Here is a 23221-nt window from a genome sequence, read left to right on the forward strand (position 1 = left end):
GCATACTATTGATTGAGCCTATTAAATGTGGTTAGCTTCTTCAAGTTAAAAATCTAAGTTTTACACCCTTATGGATATTCTGAAGTAAAAGCAATCTAAGAATGTAGAGAAAAATATGTATTTATATACACATATATGGATACATATATATTTTTATATCATCTCTAAATTAAGAAACATTTTGAATACAACTTTTTATCTTATTAACTCTATCTCATTCAGAATTCTCTCCTACAAAAGAGTTTGAAATCAAACATTCATTATAGTATTAAATAGACCATCATGGTGGTATTGTCACTGAGTAGACAATATTATCCGTATATTAAGGAAGTCAAGAAAAGTAAGTTAAAGATTGACTTATTTCTTCAAATCTTTTTTCCACCTTTATATTTTGAGGGGAACATAACCACCTTTCCTCAGACTCCATTCCTGCCAGTTCCTTCTCTTCTACTTTGCTGGTAATGTTAGAAATCTCAGAGTGCTGCAAGCAGGAAACATCCCAAAAGTTATTTGCAAGGCAAATTTTACTTCTGCACAAGGGTATCCTAACAAACAAATCTGGCAAGCAGTCACACTGGGTGGAAGCCCAAGTTTTTATCCTAATGCAGCACTGCCCCTTGCTCTATTAGGAGGAGTTTGGGGTTACAATCTTCATGATTGATTAATTTAAAATTGGGATGGGGAAGCGCTGTAATTGTGATTGGACCACCTACTGTACTATATACTATAAGTATCATGATTGGAATACTGAGGACAAAGGAGATGTATTGGGAGACTCCAAATGGCTACATTTTAACCTCATGGTTTTGTAACTTAAAAATAGCTCCATCTATACACTATGAAATTTAGATTTAACACTCTGGAAAGCAGTATGAAGATTCCTCAGAAAGCTTGGAATGGAACCACCATTTGACCCAGTTTTCCCACTCCTTGGTTTATACCCAAAGGACTTAAAATCAGTATATTACAGTGATGCAACCACATCCATATTTATAGCAGCTCAATTCACAGTAGCTTAACTATGGAACTAACCTGGATTGCCCTTCAACAGATGAATGGATAAAGAAAATGTGGAACATGTACACAATGGAATATTACTCAGCCTTCAAGAAAAATGAAATTATGGCATTTGCAGTTACACAGATGGAGCTGGAAAAAAATCGTACTAAGTGGAATAAGCCAATTTCAAAAACCCAATGGCCAAATGTTTTCTCTGATAAGTAGATGTTAATCCATAATGGGGGGAGGGGAATGAAGAAACTTTGGATTGTGCAAAGGGGAAAGAAGGGAGGGGAAGGGGTGTGGGAATGAGAAGGACAGAGAATTGAGATGGAATTTACTACCCTACATACCTGTATGATGAAACTACCAGTGTGACTCTGCACCATGTTCAGTCAGAAGAAATTGTGTTCCATTTGTATACTATGTGTCAAAATGCATTGTACTGTCATTTATAACTAGAAAAAGAAAAATATTAAAAACAGAAATTTAGGTTTAAGATTATAGCAAACACATTTTTGTTACGTATTGGGAAACTCAGACTACAGGTTAAACTTTAACAGAAAAGAGAACATTGATCTTACAATATGAAGGTCAGTCACTGGAAGATTCAACTCAAGGACACTTAGGTTAAACTCCGTGATTTTATATTAAAGTACCTTCTCAAGACATGGAGTACAAAATGAATTGCAGTTCCACCACCTGGAATGTGCATTCCAACAGTAGACCAGAACTACTATCTTCCAAATCCTCACAATGACATCTTGCACTTCCTTATATAAGATTCTGTTGATTTTATTCTGTTATCCCTTACTTTATGAATGAAGGCTACTTTTTAATGGCTTTATTAGTGCATTCTAGTTACATATAATAGTGGGATTCATTTTGACATAATCATACATGAATATAGTATAATTTTCTCTGTTTTAGTCCCAAGTACTTCCTCTTTTTCTTCCCTCTTCCATCTTCCTTCCCCTATTATATTCGTCTTCCTTCTATTTTTATTGGTTGTTTCTTTAATTGATGCTTTATAGATAAACATAAAGATGGAATTCACTGTGGAGTATTTATACACATACATAACACAATCTGGTCAATTTAGTCTACATTCTTTCCTCTTCCAATCCCTTTTCCTCTCTCTCCATTCCTTTTCTCTACTCCATTAAATCTCTTCTCTGCTTTCATAGGATTTGCCCTGCTTCATTGGCTCTAGCTTCCACATATGAGAAAAAACATTCAACCCTTGACTTTCTGAGTCTGGTTTATTTCACTTAGCACCATGTTTTCCAGTTCCATCCATTCATGAGCAAATGACAAATTTCAACTTTGCTTATGACTGAGTAATTCTCCATTTTGTAGATATATTCCATATATTATTTATCCATTCATCTGTTGACAGGCAGTAGGACTGGTTATAAACTTACCTATTGTGAATTGTGCTGATATATCCTGATTTTAGATAAATATCAAAGTGTGGGATAGTTTGGATATATGGTGGTTTCATTTCTAGTCTTTGAAGGCATCATCATACCCTTTAAGGAATTTCCTTAATCTATTCCTTTTAAGAATTTTCTAAGCAATTGGAATTATTTGCAGTCCCACCAATAATATATGAGAGTACCTTTATCCCTGCACTGTTGTCAGCTATTATTATTAGTCTTCACGATTGCCATTCTAACTGTAGTAAAATGAATTCGCAATGAAGTTTTAATTTGCTTTTTCCTGTTGGTGGTGATGTACATTTTTTTTTTATATATTTGTTGATCTTTTTTATTTCTTCATTTGAGAAATGTCTCTTTAGTTTTTTTGCCCATTTATCAATAGTGTTTTGGGATTTGATTTATTTTCAGATTTTTAAAAATTTGGTATTAAGATTCTTAGTTATTTATATATTCTGGGCATTAATTTCCTGTTGGAGAAGTACCTGAATAAGATTTTCTCTCATTCTACAGGATCGTTTGTTTTAAAGGTTATCTTTCCTCCAATGTAAATTTTTAAAAACTTAATGAGTATCAGATATTGTTTAATCAACAAATGATGCTTTATCTAGAAGACACAAAAACTTCCACCAGATTTCTCAAGCTGATAAAGAAATTCTGCAAAGTAGCAGGATACAAGATCAACATTAAAAAAAAAAAAAACAGCTTTCCTATATTCCAATAATGAACTTGTTAAGAAAAGAAAAATCAGAAAAACTGTATTGCACACAAAAACCTCAAAAAAAAAATAGTACTTGGAATTAAATCTAACCAAAGAGGTGAAACACTTCTATAATGAAAACTATATTAAAAAAAATTATACAAGACTGAATAAAGACATTGAAAACATTAGATTGGAAAAACCACCCATGTTCTTAGATAATCAGAATTAATTATTTAAAATGGTCATATTACCAAAAGTGTTAGACAGACTCAGTGCAATTCCCATAAAAATACCAAAATAAAATTTTTCACAAAACTAGGAAAATAATTCTAAAACTTACTTGGAAGAAAAAAAGATTCCAAATAAACAAAGAAATACTGAGCAAGAAGGGCAATGCTTGAGACATCACAACACCTGATTTCAAATTATATTATAGGGCTATAGTAACAAAAGCAACATGGTATTGGTAACAAACCAGACTTGAAGATCAATGGATAATGTAGAAGAAACAGAGTAAGAGACATAGAGACAAACCCACACAGATGAAGCCTCAAATCAGAATTTTTAGAAGAATGTTCCTAAAACTTTGGTCTAAATTGAGTATTCTTTTATTAAAATTAATTTGTATTTTTGCAGTAGTTCATCAAATAAATATCTTAAACATTTCAGTATTTAAAATATTGTTTCTGTCATGTTTTACCATTTCCTACTTCATTTTATTAATGTAGTGAACATATGTATCACTGTTTTATTTACTATTTTAATTCCTCTATTATTACTTTGGGAATAACACTAACATTTACTCATGTATTACCATATATCAAAAACTAATGATAGATATAAATACTTGGATACGATTCTTATTCAAAATTACGTACACTTTTACAACATATTCACAGTATTTCTACTCTAAAATATGTTTTCTAGAATATGCTATAGAAATGACTCCTGGTAGTAGAGATAGTGTAACATTTTGGAGCAGATTTTAATATGAAGGGAAATAAGATGGAATCTCCCTGTATGGTATTTTTATTTTATACATGGCTTTCAAATATCAGGGTCTCTTTTCTATAGCATATTCTACTGAATGTGTAGGTGTCATCTACAACTTATCTCATAGCACTAGGAAAATCGACATTCAAATAACCAACATAGTGATGTTACCCTGACTACTGCTACTGATGTGTATAGTAAGAAGTCTTTTATTTCTGAGTCAATGATCTCATGTTTTCTACCAATGTCTATCAAAATGGAACTATAACTTGTATCTTACAAATATGGTAGAATCTCTAACTCTTGGCTACTCCCCAAAACATCGTAGAGTTGTTAGACTCTTCAAAATAATGATACTGTACATTTGTATGCTGTTTTTATATAAATTATATCCCATAACTTTTAAAATACCTCCTAAATTTAAAATTTAAAATTAGCACTCTGGTTACTAACCATTACACAAAGAGACTTAGTCAATCTCATTGCGAACTTCAATTTCTTTATTTATAAAAAAGTTATATAATTCCTCACACATGTGATTTCATGTGAATTAAATAGTTGATACATATAAAGTGCTGAGAAGAGTAGTGGTCACTTTTGGTTCTCAGTGTGTTTGTAACATCATTCACCCTTCCAATTATTTTGAGTCCTACAAATCATCTAATGACTTGCTCAAGCAGTTATCTTTAATTATACTTTATATTATGCCCCTTTATTTCCTGTTGTTTATACTATTAAGGTATTATGTGTAACTTAGTAATATGCACCCATGTGTCCCTTTCTTATATCTCCGTGTGTATGATTAGCAGTCTGAGAGCAGAGTTTAAATACCTATTAAACTACCTATTTAAATACCTATTAAACTGCATTCTATTTTTCTACCAACATAGCTAAGAGATCCAGTCCATATTAAATGTCTACTCAAGATAAGATTACTCTAAATGCTAATCATGTCTAAAGTATGGATATATGGGACCAATAAAGAATAGTTTTGGATATGTATATTTTATGATTTCATAGTTTATTGTTCAATAATTGTTTCATGCTATTTCCACTAATTATTTTAGAAAAATATTATAGATATGTTATTCTTGAAATATACATAAATTTTTATCTTAAATCAAGAAACTTTCTCCAATTATTTTTCTTTGGGTACATTGGTATAAAAGAAGTCCACAAATTTGAGCATTTTTGCAGTGTTGAATATTTTTAAAATGTGGCATTATAAAACAGTGCAATACTAATAATGAGTACAAGGTAATTTTTTATGTTATAATGTAAATGTTATCAATAGTAGTTATAACTATAAAGAAATATTACTGGAAGGTGAATGAATCATTATCTAATTAGACTTTTGCCTCCATGTACCTGAGTCCTAGAATTTTATTTAAGACACTGTGCTTACTACCAACAAATGTAACTTTATACCATAACAGTCATATTTATAATATTTATAAGTATGGATAATTTCAATTTAGATAATTTCTATTTTGAAATTTTCCAGAATTATGCAAAATAATATTAACCATAAAATAGATATGCACTAATACATTGTCATTTGACAATAATATAGAACTATTGCTATGGTAGGGTAAAAATTAGATGATCAAAATATAGTCTCAGCAAACTTTAAGCAGAAACATATAAAATTAATCCCTCAATTATAAGAAGGTTAGTAAGAAGTAGCACAGATCTTGATTATTAAAATATTTTCTAAAGATTAACCTTGAAGTAGGTTGACATTAAAACTAGCCTCTCATTCTATAGGAGATATCAAATAAATTTTAAGTGTTTGGGTGAAGCTATCAAAATCAGAATCGGGTTTATTGTATTATTGGACTATAATTTGAATACAGGATTATTAATTAAGTGATCAAGTTTTATATCATATAAAGATTTGATATATTTTCAACTTTTAAGATAATTTAAAAAATTAGATATTTGAATTAAAGCCATATACTATGTAGTAAATAAACAAGTTGCAATTCAATATAAATATAAAAGCATAAACTAAATAATTATAAAATGACAACTAGGGACTGGGGATATGGCTCAGTTGGTAGAGTGCTTTCCTTGCAAGGCCCTGGGTTCAATCCACAGCACTGCAAAAAAAAAAAAAAAAAAAAAAAAAAAAAAAAAGATGACGATTAAATATTTGATTTTTATCATCTATTTTATTCATTTTTTAAGTTATTTGTATAATAGTAATATTTGGAAAGAAAATTAAGAGACATTTTAAAACCATATAAATTTTAGATTGACTTAATTCATATGGGATTATTATTTTTGACTTAATTTTTTGATTAGTTTTCAGGATAATCATTGTGCAAATATGTATCAATTTAATTGATAGCTCTGGTGTATCACCACCAGACATAGAATGTACCATGATATCTTGTTTCTTATATAACAAAGAAAATGTGTGATTTTGAGAAAAAAATCACAACTAATTGTAAAATATGCAACAGATGGTGGAACTTATAATCATTCTATCATACTAATAGTATACTGTCTGTACTTTGGAATTTGCTTTTCCCAAAAGACGATGTTGGGTTGAAGCCATATTGACAGCTGGTACATTCCTAATGTAGTTAGTTTGATATACCTCATCTATTAAATCCTGTACATTTTCCAAAATAACAGATGACAAGTGCAATTGACCACCTGGGAAAAGGCAATTTCAATAGAAAGAGAAAAATTGATCTTCTCTTTTAATGATTATAGAGTTCCTATTACTTTTTCTCTTTTGGGTGACATTATTAAAAAACAGTCTATTATATTTGCTTTCCAATATATAGAATTTCAAAACAGACAATGATTAAGAATAATCTATGGACAGCAAACAGATGCTTTACCTATCATGACTCTTGAAAATGTAAACATGCTTTGCAGACTATCAGTTCAAAGGAGGTTTTACAGATGCTACATTAAAATATCAATTACTTAAGAACTTTCTTCAGTATAAACAAAATATATCTTATAGACAGCCAAATAGTGCATAATCATTTATGTAGATCTTATTAATCATTGAAGAAAGTAAAGCTAGTCTTTTTTAAATAACACTTTTAATGTCTGATGCCTTCCCATTGAATAAAGTATTTTGTAAAGTTTCTTTTCTTTAATAAGACACGTAACAATAAATCAACAGGAAATGAAGACACTAAAGGCAAGTAAAGTATACGCTATAAAATTGCAGTTGTGACTTGGATGCATCACTAAGGCCTGCACATCTCTCTAACTTGCTGTACCACTGTAAAGTAAGGTCTAGGACAATTTCATAGATGATATAGTAGTTCCATTTCTAATGTGACAGTAATATTATGTGTCAATTTTTAAATAACTGGGAAAATTTATTTTAATGTTAAATTACAAGATTTAACATTATAGACACATTAAATTTATAGGAGACTTCAAAATATTGCAATGTTTTCATTCACATCAGATAAATGCACAAGTTAATTAATTTGAAAATATGTGGAAATAAGATTTTGAGAGATATAAAATGGTTTAACTGAACCAAAACACTATTATGAGAACATTGAAATATGAAACCAATATCATATGTTTATTTTTGTGAGAATGTAACTGAATAATTGTAATTGAGTTTCATGTTGGTTATGAGTTCCTAGACTTTTAATACTTAAATCTTATGAGCATAAGAAAATGGCAATAAAAATGCCTATAAGAAATTTATACATACTTATAGTAATAAAACAATTACTTTATTCATGCATGAATGTATTATTTCTCCTCTTTTCAACTGAGTAGGTGTAATAAAAATGTGAATAAAACCCCACATATATCATACAATTTTCAATCACTGTGAGCATTTTCTTTAATATTAGAAAATCTACTCAAGTATGAAACAGTATATTTGTGATGAAATGTTAGTCTAAATTGATTTAAAAAGGACAATACTATATAAGTTTAAGTGTGTATTTTACTCAGCTTTAAAATTATTTAATTTTAACTGAAAGTATATCATAATTATTTCACAATTGTTATACTGTATCTTCATTATGGAATGGAATGTGACTAAATTAATTTATGCTAAATTCAAATTATTAATTGAACAATATATATTGCAACATATGAGCGCTTACAAAATTCATAAAAACAAAGTTGAATAATTATAATATGTGCAATGAGTAGCTGAAAATTATAAGAATGGGAAAGAAAAATAAATGCATGATGCTATGCTTCAAAATTATGATTATCTAAACTACTTATCATAAAATTCTCATACATTTATCATTGCTTCTCATAGATATTGATAACATGGAAAAACCAGAACATTGATATTCTATCGTCATTCTAAAAATTTGCAAAGATATCACCATTATTGACAAAAGTGTCATTATCGTGAAATAATTCATCATTTTAGAAACCTATAGAAAGTGTTCAATTTCTGACATGAAGGGGTAAACCTTCTAGACTCTAATTTCCACCAATTACAATTAAATGTTCCATGTAATATGAAAAAAGTAACTGCCAAAGAATTCTGAAGAGTAAAGAAAGTGGTTGAACATTGTGAGTCAAAACAGAGAAATCAATCACCTGTTTTTAAAAATTTTTATTTATTTTTTAATTTGTTGTAGTTAGTTATACATGACAGTAGACTCTTATCATTCATTCTTTCTCTAGAAGTTTGTTTTCAGAGCTGTGTGAAACAGTGGGTGGCTAAAATTGATAGAAATTCCCTTCTGGTCTAGGAAGGAGGAAAAATGCAACAAAACGCCATAGAGTATGGGAGAACACAGAGAGCTGACCGCTTGTGCAGAACCCAGAGCAGCACAGTACAGGCAGTGCAAAACGAATTGACCCTTAAACTGACCTAAAACATGCATTAGTCCTTGAATGGTACACATATGGAACAGATTCAATGTAGATTTAATAACAGAATTGATATTTCAAGGATAGTTTAAATTTAGAATAACCAAAATTGGAAACTGTACAGAAGAGACAAAAAGCATCATAGCAAAAATTTCAAAAACCTAACATTGGAAATGCCACCCAGGGAAGCTGAGTCACCGAAGTCAATGTAACTGGATTGTTACACTCAACTGGAAGATCAAAAATTGCTTGTAACGAGATTGGAGTCTCTAAACGTAGTATTCAAAGTATTTGGATAGTAATATTAAATTACTTGACATACAAAGAAATCAGCAAAAAATTAGTAATTATAAAAAGGAAAAAAAAACTCAACAAATTCCAGCCCCAAAGTGGGAATTATCAGAATTATACTTTAATTAGGTTCTATGACTAAACTTCATTATATAAATATAAATATGCTTGAGATGAAAAGAAAGAAACATATTCAGTGAGAAAAGTTATGTATGTATAGAACTTCTTTGCAATGGAGTCTATTTAAAGCCTTTGCCTCTTTTAATTGGGTTCCTTTTAATTGATTACTCACAGGATTTCTCTATAAATTCTGAATACTCAAAACTTGTCAGATGTATGATTCGAAAATATTTCATCCCATTGTCAAAGACAACACTGGGAATTGATGTTTATTGATGTGTAAAAAGACCTGGGCTTATGTCCTCATTATTGATTTTGTGTTGTTTTGTAAGGTGTGATCATGTAATTATAATCCTGAAAGTTCTGTATATACAATTACTGTACAAAAATGAAAATCTATCTCTCCAAAATCATTCTGGATTTTCAGTTTAAAATGACTTTTAACTCAGTGTCTCCCAAGCCATTAACTGCTAGAGTTGGTAGTAAATCCCCACATGAATGAGTTCTGATAACTAAGGCATCCCAGCTTACATGTTGTCACTTAAATCTATGTTTATTTGAAAGGATCTTAATTTGGACACTGCTAACTCCAAAAATACTTTGTTTTCAAAATTTTCATCATCACCTTCACCTCTGGTGAGAAGACTAATTCTATCAGAAACCCTGATATTTGCTTGTCAGATCATTTCTGATGTCTCCATATTTTGATTCAGATATACAAATCTCAGATTTCTTGCTATGTATTCCCCATAAATAATGCCCTCACCATTTCTTCTACAACCCATGTGTCAAAGCACATATATGAACTGGAAGTACATTGCTTGAGAATCTCAGTGATTCATCCCTTAGGACTCAGGGCATCCAAATGGGACTTGGAAGAACTAGGGCCATTAGGATAGTTACCTCTTGTTTCCTATGACGTAGTCATTTCAGGAAATAAAAAATGTCAACTGTTCAGCAGTTTCATTAATTTATAAGTTTTACATTTCTTCAGTTACTTGTCTCCTTTACTTTCATATCATACACTTTGTAGTTTAGCAATTTTCTCATGACAACATCTTGAACACATTTTATCTTCTGATTTATCTTAGTTATATACATGTAAACACACACACACAAACACAGGTGTATTGTGTATATGTGTATATGTATGTGCACCACACTCTATTAAGTGTGGTCTCATTTTTTCTAACTTTTGTTCTTTTACAAAAGGTCTTTTATCATTAATTTATTTTCTGCTTTTACTGTCAAAATACATAGATTATGAAATTATTAGTGGTTGGTTTCTTAAAAATTTTTAAAACATTTTTTGCCTCTAGTTTCCTTTGTTTAGCTAGAATAGTCTCATATTATCCTTCATTTATTTTATTATATTATGTAAGCATAGATTTATTTTAAATTATTCTGCTTATGATTTGTTGAGCTGCTTAAATCTATGATTGTTCATTTTCTCTTAGTTCTTGAAATTTCTGCTCTTGGAATAATTTTAGCTTACTCTTCAGATATTATGTCTTGCCTGTGAGTCTTGCTTTTGGTATATTTCATTTTCATTTAAATTTCAAGAAAAATATTTTGTTTTAGTTTTTATTTTTTCTTCTAATACACATATTTTGTAGTATTTATATCATGGGGTTTTTATATTTGACTCATAAATTGTGAGGTTAACAAAACATGGTTTTAGCTTATAAAAGATCATCTATTAGAAACTATCTTGAGGGTCCCCCAACACTAAGTTCTGTCTTCAAGCATTCTGATAGCCCAGATTCCCATGGTGTGTGGCCCAATGTTGAGCAAATACCTCAAAGGGAATCAGGATTTAGTTGTTGCTTCATGTAACTAAGAACCAGAGTTCATGTAGACCCTAATACAAATACTCTTTATTTATTTTGCAGAAATAACATAATACCCTTTTTTCAGAAGTATATCCCAATAACTAATTGTTCCAGGGGGTTTATTTTATAAAGAATTCCATGTACATTTTAGTAATACATGGTCAACAGTTTTCTGTTGAAATTTTTTAGTTAATATTTGAAATAATCAAGTCTCTTTCCACTGCTTCTCCAGAATTCCGATGTCTTTACAAACTTAATGATATCCAGAATTTCCATTCACCTCTCAACACCCAATTAGCTGGTTTTTGCCAGATTTGCACATCCACAGCTAAGTATGCAGCCAAAATTTAAGGAAATTCTTATGCAGAATTTTCTACCTTGTTCTCTGCTTAACTCCCACTCTTTAGTGTAATGTGCCCTACATATTTCAGTTACCTTAGTCTCCTTTATTCTGTCTTCCCTAATGAGCAAGATATGTGCTATTTTTCCAAAGTATCTAGAGCAGTCATGGTGATAGTGGGGCTCATCTTGTGAATTTCTCTTTTCTGAGTAATAATAATTTTGCATGGTTTGACATAAAATGTTTAAAATCAAGTGCATCGTATATTTTGTGTAGTTTTATATTTTTATTATAATTATCCCTGCATTAGATTTTATGTCATAACAGACATATACACTCATGGTGCTTATTTTCTAGAAGGAGATATCTGCCAATTAGATAATTTCAAACTGGACCTAGGGTAAATTTGAATCTCATAGAAGTCCTTGCCAGTTTGTTGTGCTGTCTTTCCTTGGCAAATTTATAAATTTCACAATAATGTAGCTCTGCTATTTCATATAACAATTTTTTGGAATGCACATATCACATTTTTCTGTATCTTTATTTTGTGTATAATGTTTTAAAATTTTTTGTTTTGCTATCATACATAATATTTAATTTAATTTTTGAATTGAAATGAATCATGTCACATTGCTTACAGGATACTTATTTTTTTACATATTAGGATCTGTTAAATTGTGAGATGCTTCACAATGTCTTGCACATTATAAAAAGTTTCAACCAGGCAGATGTCCTATTGAAGCTTTCCTTGTATGACCTGTGAGTTTAAATGTTGTTCTAGGGTTGAACAAGTTCAAAACTCAAAACCTCAGTCCTCAAATTATTACATAACTATTTAAAGGAAAGCTATGAAGACTGGATCTGAAAATCTATTAACATATGTGTTCTTGAAACTTTAACCTTCTGGTTGCTTCTGACTGATATATTTTAACTCTGCCTTTATGTTAGATCCATGAGTGTTTGGGTTTTCTGAGAAGTAGATAAAGATTTGAGTATAGTAATTTTGAGAGTTATATAAGTGAGGAGGATAGAGGACAGGGAGGGAGTAGGTAAAAGCATGCTATCAACTAGCTCTCCAGTTTGTATCTGAACTTGAACACCCTTGAGAACTCTGAGAAATGATGTAAAATGTGCCTCAGAATTATCCCTGCAGAGAAGTGAGATAATTGAGGTACCTAAGCCAACCCCCAGGAGTTATGGGTTTTGAAACATCTTACTTCCTTGGCCCTTTTGGCCTGAAAGCATCTTGTTCTTAGAACATATGTTCGCAGGAAAGTTTATATGCAGACATTGGCAACTGGAAGTGGAAGGAGGGTGTTCTACACTAACGGTCGCAGTATGTAGGCATGCTATTGACAATGTCTATTAAAAACAGTTTGACTGAATGCAGAAGTGATTTTTAGTATATTATATCTCATAACTTAAAATATTTCACATACAGGCTATGGATGAAATATCATATGATACCTATTTCCTTATAGGTAGTTTTACTTTATTTTTTCCTATTCCTAACATGTTATTTTCCTTGGTATTCTACATTTTTAGTTATATATCTAGTTATGGGTATTTTTCTCACCTACTGTCTCTTGCTGTTTTTGTATTTAATGGAAAGAACCATGTGAAGAACTTCAGTTTGAAGATATGAAGCTCCCATCAGCTCTGACATATTTTATTATTGTTCAAATATTTTTCTTTCCTTTTCCATGCCCTTTCCTCTAAATCTGCACTATGTTGGATGCCATACCATGTGTCTAAATTTTTACCTCCTAACTTTCTCTATTTAATATTTTTTCTATGTTCAAGAAGATTCATCTTAACTGTAAACTCTAAAGGTTAAAGTACATTTTTAATTTTGGAAATGAGCTTTAATATTTAGTTTTATTCCCTTTTATCTTTTTATTCTTTTACTTAGCAATCTGTCCTTTCTTCATGCCTGCACATTCTTTCTGAATACACAAGAAGTCATTTATTATAGTTCTTTTTTACTTTGCTGACTTCAATTATTTTAATTAACTCAATGGCTTCTAGGATCAGATTTTTGCTTCTATGTCTTTGTGCTCTTATTCAGTGTTTTACTTGCTGTCCTCAATACATTGGAAAGCCTTGACTTATTTTACTCATGTTCCCAATACCAGATCTGTCTGGGAGCACAAAATATCAACTGAACAACCATAATTCACTGGTGATTCGCATGTTATTCTTAGGGATCCATAAATCCTCTATAATCCACTTTAACTGTATTGGATATCCTAAATTTTTGTTTCACTTTCTAGAGAAATTTTCACCAGTTTTATGCCTCTGAATAGCAGTTTATTACTGACCCTAAGAATGAAGAAATGATGAGAATATAGAGAAGAAGTCTCTTGTTTCAAACTCAGAAGGTAAAATGGATCCAAGATGTGGTTTAGAGACCACATTTGGACCACTGAGGCTGAAAACATCTTTAAATCTGTTTTTGAAACCTGTGTTTTTAAAATAGAATTATTAATATATTGCAAGAATAGATGTTGATCTCATGTATTATTAGTTTTTCTTCTCTGCTTTTGGTTCAGCAAACTAAAAATTACCTCTATATGTGATATACTTCTCCTTTCTTTTGTCCTAACACTTACATTCATTCTGTGCAAAAAATTTGGAAAATTTCTGAAACTAGTATGTAGTTCATTTTCTAGCAACCTACATTCTACTTTCATATGAAAGTCAAAGAAGATTGTATGTACATTATCTTCTTCCTATGATTTATGAAAATTGACTAGGCTACCTCTTTGAATCATAATTCTCTCAGGTCAAACTTGATCAAATATTAGACACATCATGGTTTGCTTTGAGAATTAAACAACCTAAGTCTAAACATGCAATATGCACAAAATTAATTGGTTAGTTCTTTTACCCCCCATAATATAATATTTTATGTAGTTTTAATGCTTTATTTTTATATCTTTATTCTGCCAGTTTTATTATGAGAAAAGCAAAACATAAAAAAACTATATTTAAAGTTAGAAGACCTAGTATTTATCCAAAAGAACTAAAATCAGCATACTCGAGTGCTACATGCATACCAACTCACAATAGTGCAATTCACAATAGCCAAGTCAGGGAACCCTCCTAGATGTTCATGAACAGTTGAATAGAAGAAGAAAATGTGGCATATACATAATGTAATTTTACTCAGTAAAAAATAAGAATGGAATTTCGTCACCGCTGATAAATGTATGGAACTGGAGACCATGGAAATAAACCAGACTCAGAAAGTCAAGATTCAATTTTTTTCTCTCATATCCAGAAGCTAAAGGAAGGTGTCAGGATCAGTGTATGAATTGTAGGTCTTCGAACTGCCCTGAGACAGAGGTTGACCACTCCCTCGGGACTCTCTCGATGCTAAGGTGCCAAGAAAAGCACTCATTTGTACAGTGACACCCTGTTCAAAAGGAAATTCCGTGGTTGCCATGGAGTTTTTCAGTTCATAACCTAAGGATCAGGCCTCAGTTGCCAGGGGGTGGAGAATTATAGACACAAGCCGATGACTGTAATTGGACTGTTCAAATTTTTGATCTTGGTTCTGTTTTTTTGTTTTGTTTTGTTTTTTCTTGGGGGTGGTGGTAGGTACCAGGAATTGAGGTGGCTTAGCAGTTAGTTCACTTTTTGCTGAGGCTGGCTTTGAACTCCGATCCTCCTGCCTCAGCTCCCAAGCCACTGCTCTATTTTTGTGTTTGTTCATCTTTTTCCAATCCCCTCATCAGTCAGATTCAGGGAAACTGGGTAAACCTCGTGTCCATCATGACAGGGATGGACAGGGAAAGAAACAAAATGATGGGCTCTTGTGAAAATAGAAGGAAGTCTAATAAAGTAGAGGCAAGAGATCAAAAGAGAGGAAGGAGGGCAGAGCAGGGAGAAGTACTGGGAAAGCAAATCTAATAATTATGCTATTTCCACGTACAAATAGATCACAATGAATGCTGTGTGATATAGAAAGATATATAATTCATTAATTAAAATAATAATAATAACAATAATTTTAGGGACATCAATAGAATAAAGCAATGGATCATGGGGATGGAGGAATGGAGGGAAGGGAAGGTATTAGGGAGGGAGACTAAGCATATTGTCAAGTGTAGGTTTAAGGCATAGTGAACCTCCATATTATGTATAATTGTAAGGTATCAATGAAAATAAGTAAACAATAAAGTTTGAAAACCTAGGTTTACTTTCCAACACTATATTTTCTCCTTGAGCAAGATCACAAAACTTGATGTTCAGTCTCTTTGATGTTTAGATTCCTCATAAGCATAAAATTCCTTACAATATCCAACCCATTGGATTCTTATAAAAATGAAATAAAAAAGTACATAAGAACAATAAGCACAAAGATTGAAATAGCATAATTACTCCATCACATGGTTAATTGAATGTTGACACCCACTGGTGTTGCATCGCTTAGGTTATAAATCTTTCTTCATATCTTAAAACTCATTTTTTACTCATTTTGAAAAATATCACACATTTGAACTATACATATATGGTAGCATATTTTTAAATAATGGTATAAAAACTCGTCACATCACTTATTAAGTTCTGTCTAAACATATGCAGAATTATAGTCATTATTTACTTCCCTGCCCCAATGAATTCTCAGATAATATGGGTCACAAATTATTTTAAGAAAATCTAAGAGAGAAAATGAAGTGGTTATCCTCAAAGATCACTTACCTCAATGAAGTTTCAAAGTATGCAACTTCTTGGTGAAAAATAACTTCAGTAACATGTATACTATACAGTTCTTCTCCATTGATAGATCAGTACTATAAAACATACATTGTAAATGTTAACATCATTAAGGAAGATAAATATAGATAAGTGTTATAGTAGTTTTCTACAACCTAATTGAAAGCATATTTTAATTTCCTTATTATGTTTTGTTCATAGCTTGCTTTCCCTTTTATCTAGTTTCTCCTTGAAATGGTTATGTATAATCATAAAAATAAGTCAGAATAGTCTGATCTAAAATCATTAATGCCATAAATATTTCTTTCCATTATACATTAAACAATGTGAGTGTTCTATAATTATTCTGAATAATATTTTAAAAAATTCCTAGACATGTGTATTTTAGGGTGAACAAATAGTCATGATGCTATTCTAATAGAATTTACAGTTATCTAAAACCACATGTGTCACTTAGACATATGTATACATATGTATATATAGAGAGAGAGATGAAATATATGTATATATGTATATATAGATGAAAAATAATTTATTATAAATTTGAGCTATATTAATGGAATAATCAAACTGTAGTGTCCTAGGTTATGAGACAGTGTCCTTAATGTACCCTATTCAGTATTATAATCAAGAATCAATCAGTACTACCTATATTTGAATACCATTTCAGGTGCCATGAATATGATAAAGCATAAAACACAATTCCCAGCATCTAAATATCTGCAGTTTTGTTTTGGATATTGTTTTTGATAAAAACTAAATATGAGATATGTATTAAATTGTCAGAGATTGATACTTGTTAAGACTTGGGAAGAAGGAAAATGTAGAGATAAAATGAGATGTGTGCAGAGGAATTAATGAATAGAACATTTGTTTAGAATTACAGATTTATGTAAGAGAATAATGGAAGCTGAAAATTAAAAGCATTTAACAACCTTGAATATTTGGCAACATAAGTTTGATTCTCCCTTTCAGAGAGTGGCAAATTACTGAAGGTTTTAGAGTGTGTTCTATGGTCCATGGGAAAAGGTATTAATTGATGTATACAATTTTTTTAATTCAGAAATAAGAATTCACGTCTAGGACACCATGATATAAAATGAAAATTTATTTTTTCTAAATATTACCAGTCAATAGAGTGAAATAATCATTTTATGCATTATATTTTATTTCCATATACGTGATAATTCCTTATTTTAGTAGATGTCAAATGTTACATAAATAGAGATTCAATGGCGTCATGTGCTTTCCACATACTTGCTTGAAGTTCTATAATTCACAAATGAAAAATCAATGGATGAGGACAATTAAGACATATACTTAATATCATAGATTATAAAGAGGTACAAGTATTAATGATAGGCTTCTATCACTTTAATGTAGGCAAATATCCAAAAGCAATATATAGGTCTGTGCATTTTCTCAGAGTGAATATGTTTGTATAGCTACCACAAACACAGGAAATGGAACATATCAGCATGGAAAGACATTTTCACCTTGTACTGGTATACAGGATAGAGGATGAGAAAAACTGAATAAAATATCAACGCAAGGAGAGATCCACAATCATAAGATTGAGCAATAGTGGGATGAGAGGTCTCTCCATCAGATTGATATTTATTTTATAGATAATAGGAGACAAGGTTCAAGATGATGGACTAGTAAAAGCTATATTCTTAGTTGTTCCATGACTCAGGATTCAAGCAGCTTTAGATAGTACTATTTCACAGTGAGGTGGGTGAAAGAGGGATTTCAACAAAATTCAATATTGGACAGTCAGTGTCTTAGAGACTCATTCAGGTGCATTGAACAAAAAAGAAAGTACATTGGAGCCAGGCCACTAGTGGCAGCAGCAGCAGCAGCAGTTGATATGATTCATTATAGAAGGGAAGAATAACATAGAAAGAGAAACACAGTGAACATATTTGCTATGGGAAATCTTGAGATCAGAAAAGCAGTGTGAACTTAGCTGATCCAGAGGCTGCACAGGAAAGTGGTGTTTAAAAAAGTGCCTTTTCAATTGTCAAGAAAAAGCTGAGGTGGGAACTATCTGGAGGAGGTACCACTGCACCTTGCTGCTGTTGGAGAACCAAGATCTAAGCAAACATTGCCTTCCTGCCCTGGCAAGTGCCTACCACATGGCCTTGGGTGTACCTAGCAGAAAACAAGTGAAACAGGCACAGTGAAAATTTTACCCAGTGTTTTAGATGGGGGGTGTTCAAGTCAGAAAAATGAAGGGGGCCCCAACTCAGCTTTTTCTTTGAATCTGGTGGCTCACATGACCAACTGAAGTAGGTCAAGAATATGAACAGGTGGAAATGAATACACTCTGGTACTAAGCCTGGGAAGGTTGTTCTGTTGGGCAGCACGATGTAAGGAGAATTGGATCCCCTTCCCCATAAGTAGAATTCTTAGGAGGCTCTTGATATCTATACAGAGACTGGCAACTGCCAGGTCCAAGGAATGTTTTGATCTAATCTCTCCAGAACAGGTACCACGTAACAAATCCCTGAGCCCTAATGAGGCTTAAGCCTCAGATGCTGGATCTCCTCTCATAGAACTCTTCAGCAACCTCACCCCTGGAATGCATTTATCTCATTTGTAAAGACAGAACTCCAGCTGACAGTACTTCCCAGGACAACATACCTCCTGCTAGTGAGAAGGGAAGCTAAAAGCTGTTTCAACCAACTTCAGTCTTAGGCCACTCCAACTGGCAACTTGGTGAGCAACACAAAGACAGGAAGGTATTAACGACCTTCAATCCTTGCTCTCTCTCTTAATACACAGCTCAAGAAGAAATAGAAGAGGTACAGTTGTTAATATACAGTGAACATCCATTCTCATCAAGTGGTGATGATTCCTTCATTTTTTAATTAAGATTTTTTTCTTTCCTTCTTTATGGTGTTCTCACTTAACTGATTGGTTCAAGGTCAACTATACATATACATATTTGTTCATCTTTTTCTCATTTTTAGCATTTTCAAATGTAGTTATTTTTTCCTGCCTTGTCTTTTGAAGGTTAGGTTTTGGGTTTATTTATTTTAGTTTTATTTTGAAGTTTTTGTTTGTTACTCTTGTTTTCCTTTCTCTCATTTTTTCCTATTAACAGTCAAATGCTCTTTTTTTCTTTATCTCTGTCTTTACTTGTGTGTCATTTTCTCCCCTTCCTTCAAACCACCACCTTTTACATCTCTTCTGCATTCTCTCTGTTCACTTTTTAAACCTTGAAAACTCTCTCTACCTTCCTATCACATTTTCCTTCTTTTAACTGCATTTTAATTTTTCAGAACTAATTGGTTTACATAACTCCTACCCCCACCATTCATGCTATTGCAATTATAACTGAGGTGAATGACATAGTTGACACCTGCTATTTGATTAAAGCCATATAAATTTATTGTTACTTATTTTTTCTGCTGTTGACAATTGCTGACCCCACCATTCCTTTTTCTCTGTGTGTGTATGTGTGGTAATTAATGTTGTAGATGTTATTTTAGGAAACTGGGTATCTATTTTAATGCCATATATCGTTTGTATCAGTTTTTTGTTTCCCTTATCCTGTAAGGTGATGGGGTTCAACAGGTACACTACAAGTTCACAGATTCTGATGATGAACTAAACTCCACTAAAAGAGTGAATCTTGCTCCACACACAAATCAATGACATTCAAACTTTAGGTTATATTAATAAAAAGAATAAAAATGACAACAACTCAAACCAATGGCCAAGACCCAGGTAGAAATGGCCAGGGATGGGCCCTCAGATCCCACTCACAGACATCCACTGCTACAGCAAAAACAGAAGATTGGCCCAAAGTCTGTGGATACAACACTTACAAGGGTGTCTCAATCTACTTCACTGTAAGACACCTTGGCATGAGAAAGCTATGGCCTAAAACAGTCCACACGTAAGAATGGGAGAGCAATGTATCCTAATACACTAGCAAAATCCAACACAGGAATACAAGAAATATGAATAAAACATGGTAGGATGACACCTCCTAATGTTAACAATTCACCAGCAATTGATCACATCGATATTGAAGTGGATGAAATAACAAAGTATTCAAACTAATAATTATAAAAATATCATTGAATTCCAAGACAACACAGAAAAAAAAACTGACAGAATTATGAAAGTCACTACAGGACATGAATGAGAATTTCAGTAAGGAGTAAGGAGGTAGAGATATTGAAAAAGAAACAACCAGAAATCTTCAAATGAAAGACAGAATAAAACAAATAAAATGTTCATTTGAAAGTCAGTCTAATAGAGTAGATCATGCTGAAGACAAACACCAGAACTAGAAGACAAAATGGGCAGCCTTGAACATTTAAGAAAGTATTACAGAAAAGAAAATAAGCAATAACGATCAGAATATACAAGACCTCTGAGACAACATTAAGAGTTCAAATTTAAAAACTGTTAGAATTGAAGAAGGTTGTGAGATGCAGGATAATGAAATGGAAAAATCTCTTTGGGTAAATAATAACAGAAAATATTCCCAACCTTGAAAATTAGATAGACATCCAAATATTGGATACATTCGGAACACCAAATAGAGATTTAAAAAAAAAAAAGTCTATCCACAACATATTATAATTAAATTAACATAGAAAACAAGGATAGAATTTTAAAATCCGAGAACAAATTGTCAGGTTACATTTAGAGGCAAGTCAGTCATAATTACTTCTGAACTTCTGATTTCTCAGCACAAACTCTAAAAGTCTGGAGGGTTTAGAATGATGTTTTACAACCACTGAAAGAAAATAACTGTCAACCAAGATTACTTATCCAGCAAAACTATTTTTTTCAAAATTTGAAAAATATTCTACTTATGGTCCAGGATAAGTAGAGTCTAAAAATATGCACAACTACTAAGTCTGCACTATAGAACTTACTTAAAGAATATTTCACACAGAAGAAAGAAAAGAGGAACACAAAGCCACTAATGAACAGATCTCATTTGAAGAGTAGCTAAGCAAATAAGAAACAGGATCAAATTAAACATCAGAAATAAAACGAGATGGCAAAAATTAATGAACATCTCTTTATAACAACACTGAATATCAATTCCCCAACTAGAAGACCTAAACTGGCAGTATATATTGAAAAACAAGACCCAATTATATATTATTTGTCGGAGACTCACAAAGACAGACACAATCTGAAACGGAAAGGATGGAAATTGATACATCATGCAAATGGAGCCCTAGAACAATCAGGAGTAGTTACTCTCACATCTGACAAAGCAGACTTCAAAGCAGTAACAATCAGAAGAGACAAAGAAGATAACTTTTATTGGTAAAAGGACAAATCCTATAAGAAGAGAAAACAATAATAGATATTTATGTTCCAAACATGGATAAAACTAATTACATGAGATACTACTAAAATTAAAATATCAGATAGACTTCACTACAAATACACTGGGTGATTTCAACATATCTGGATCACCAAAAGATAGGTCATTCAGGCAAATTCAGTAAAGACTCTTCAGACCTAAAAATAGTATAAATCAAGTAAATTCAATAGATATCTATTAAACACTTCATCCAACAACAGCTAAATATACTTCCTTCCCAGTTGTTCATGGAACCTTTTCCAAAATTAACCACATTTTATGTCAAAAATCAACTCTGAGTAAATACAAAATGATCAATGCAATTTCTGTATCTTATCTAATCATAATGGACTAAAATTAGAAATAAATACCAAAAAACTCAATAGAAACTATATAAACATATGGAACTTCAACAATACACTTCTGAATGATGAATAGATGATAGAAGAAATCAGAGGAGAAATTTTAAAATCCTTATAATCAAATAAAAATAGTGATAGAACATACCAGAACCTGTGGTACTTCTTTAAGGCAATTCAAAGAGGAAAGTTTATGTATCTATAAGTGCTTCCATAAAAATATCATAAAGAATTCAAATAAACAATCTAATCTCAATGCATCTCAAGACCCTTGAAAAACAAAGAACAAACTAATTTCAAAACCATAGAAGGAAGGAAGTATTTAAGATCAGAGTCAAACATCAAAGAAGTTTAGAATAAGACTATAACAAAGAGTCCATAAAATGAAGAGTTGGTCTTTTGAAAAGATGAACAAGATTCATGAGCCCCTAGCCAAGTAATCAAAATTTAAAAGATCCAAATTAATAAAATTAGAGATGGAAAAGGATAAATCACCACAGACATCACTGAAATCCAGTGAATCATTAGAGAGAAATAAATTTGAAATAAAAACAGACATCTAAACCAATGGTACAGAGTGGAAGACACAGAACAAACTGAAACGAATCCACACATCTACAGTCAAGTGATCCTTGACAAAGGTGTCAAAAACGTGTTGGAGAAAAGGCAGCCTCTTTAACAAAGAGGAAACTGGTTTTCCAGGTACAAAAGAATGAGGCTGGACCTAATTCTCCCACCCTGCCAAAAATCAACTCAAAATGGATCAAATAACTAGGAATTAGACCAGAACCTAAGTAGCGCCTAGGAAAAAACATAGGGGCAACACTCAACCACACAGTTAGAGGCAACAACTTTATCAATAGGTTCCCTAAAGCTTGGGAAATAATGCCAAGAGTTAAGAAATGGGTTGTCATCAAACTAAAACATTTCTACAGAGTAAAGGAGACAATTAAGAGTGTGAAGAGAGAACCTACAGAAAGGAAGAAACTCTTTGCTATGTACTCTTCTGACAGATAATTAATACCTATAATATACAAAGAACACTAAAAACGCCACCAATAAAAACCCCACCAAATTACCCAATTAATAAGTGGACAAATGAATTAGAGACACTTCTCAAAAGAAGAAACACAAATGATCAACAAATGTATGGGAAAAAAATGTTCTCAGCATTATTAGAAATTACAGATGCAAATCTAAAGTATACTAAGATTTCATCTCACACCAGTCAGAATGGTAGTGATTA

Source organism: Sciurus carolinensis, chromosome 7 (assembly GCF_902686445.1).
Source record: "Sciurus carolinensis chromosome 7, mSciCar1.2, whole genome shotgun sequence".
Taxonomy (NCBI): Eukaryota; Metazoa; Chordata; class Mammalia; order Rodentia; family Sciuridae; genus Sciurus; species Sciurus carolinensis.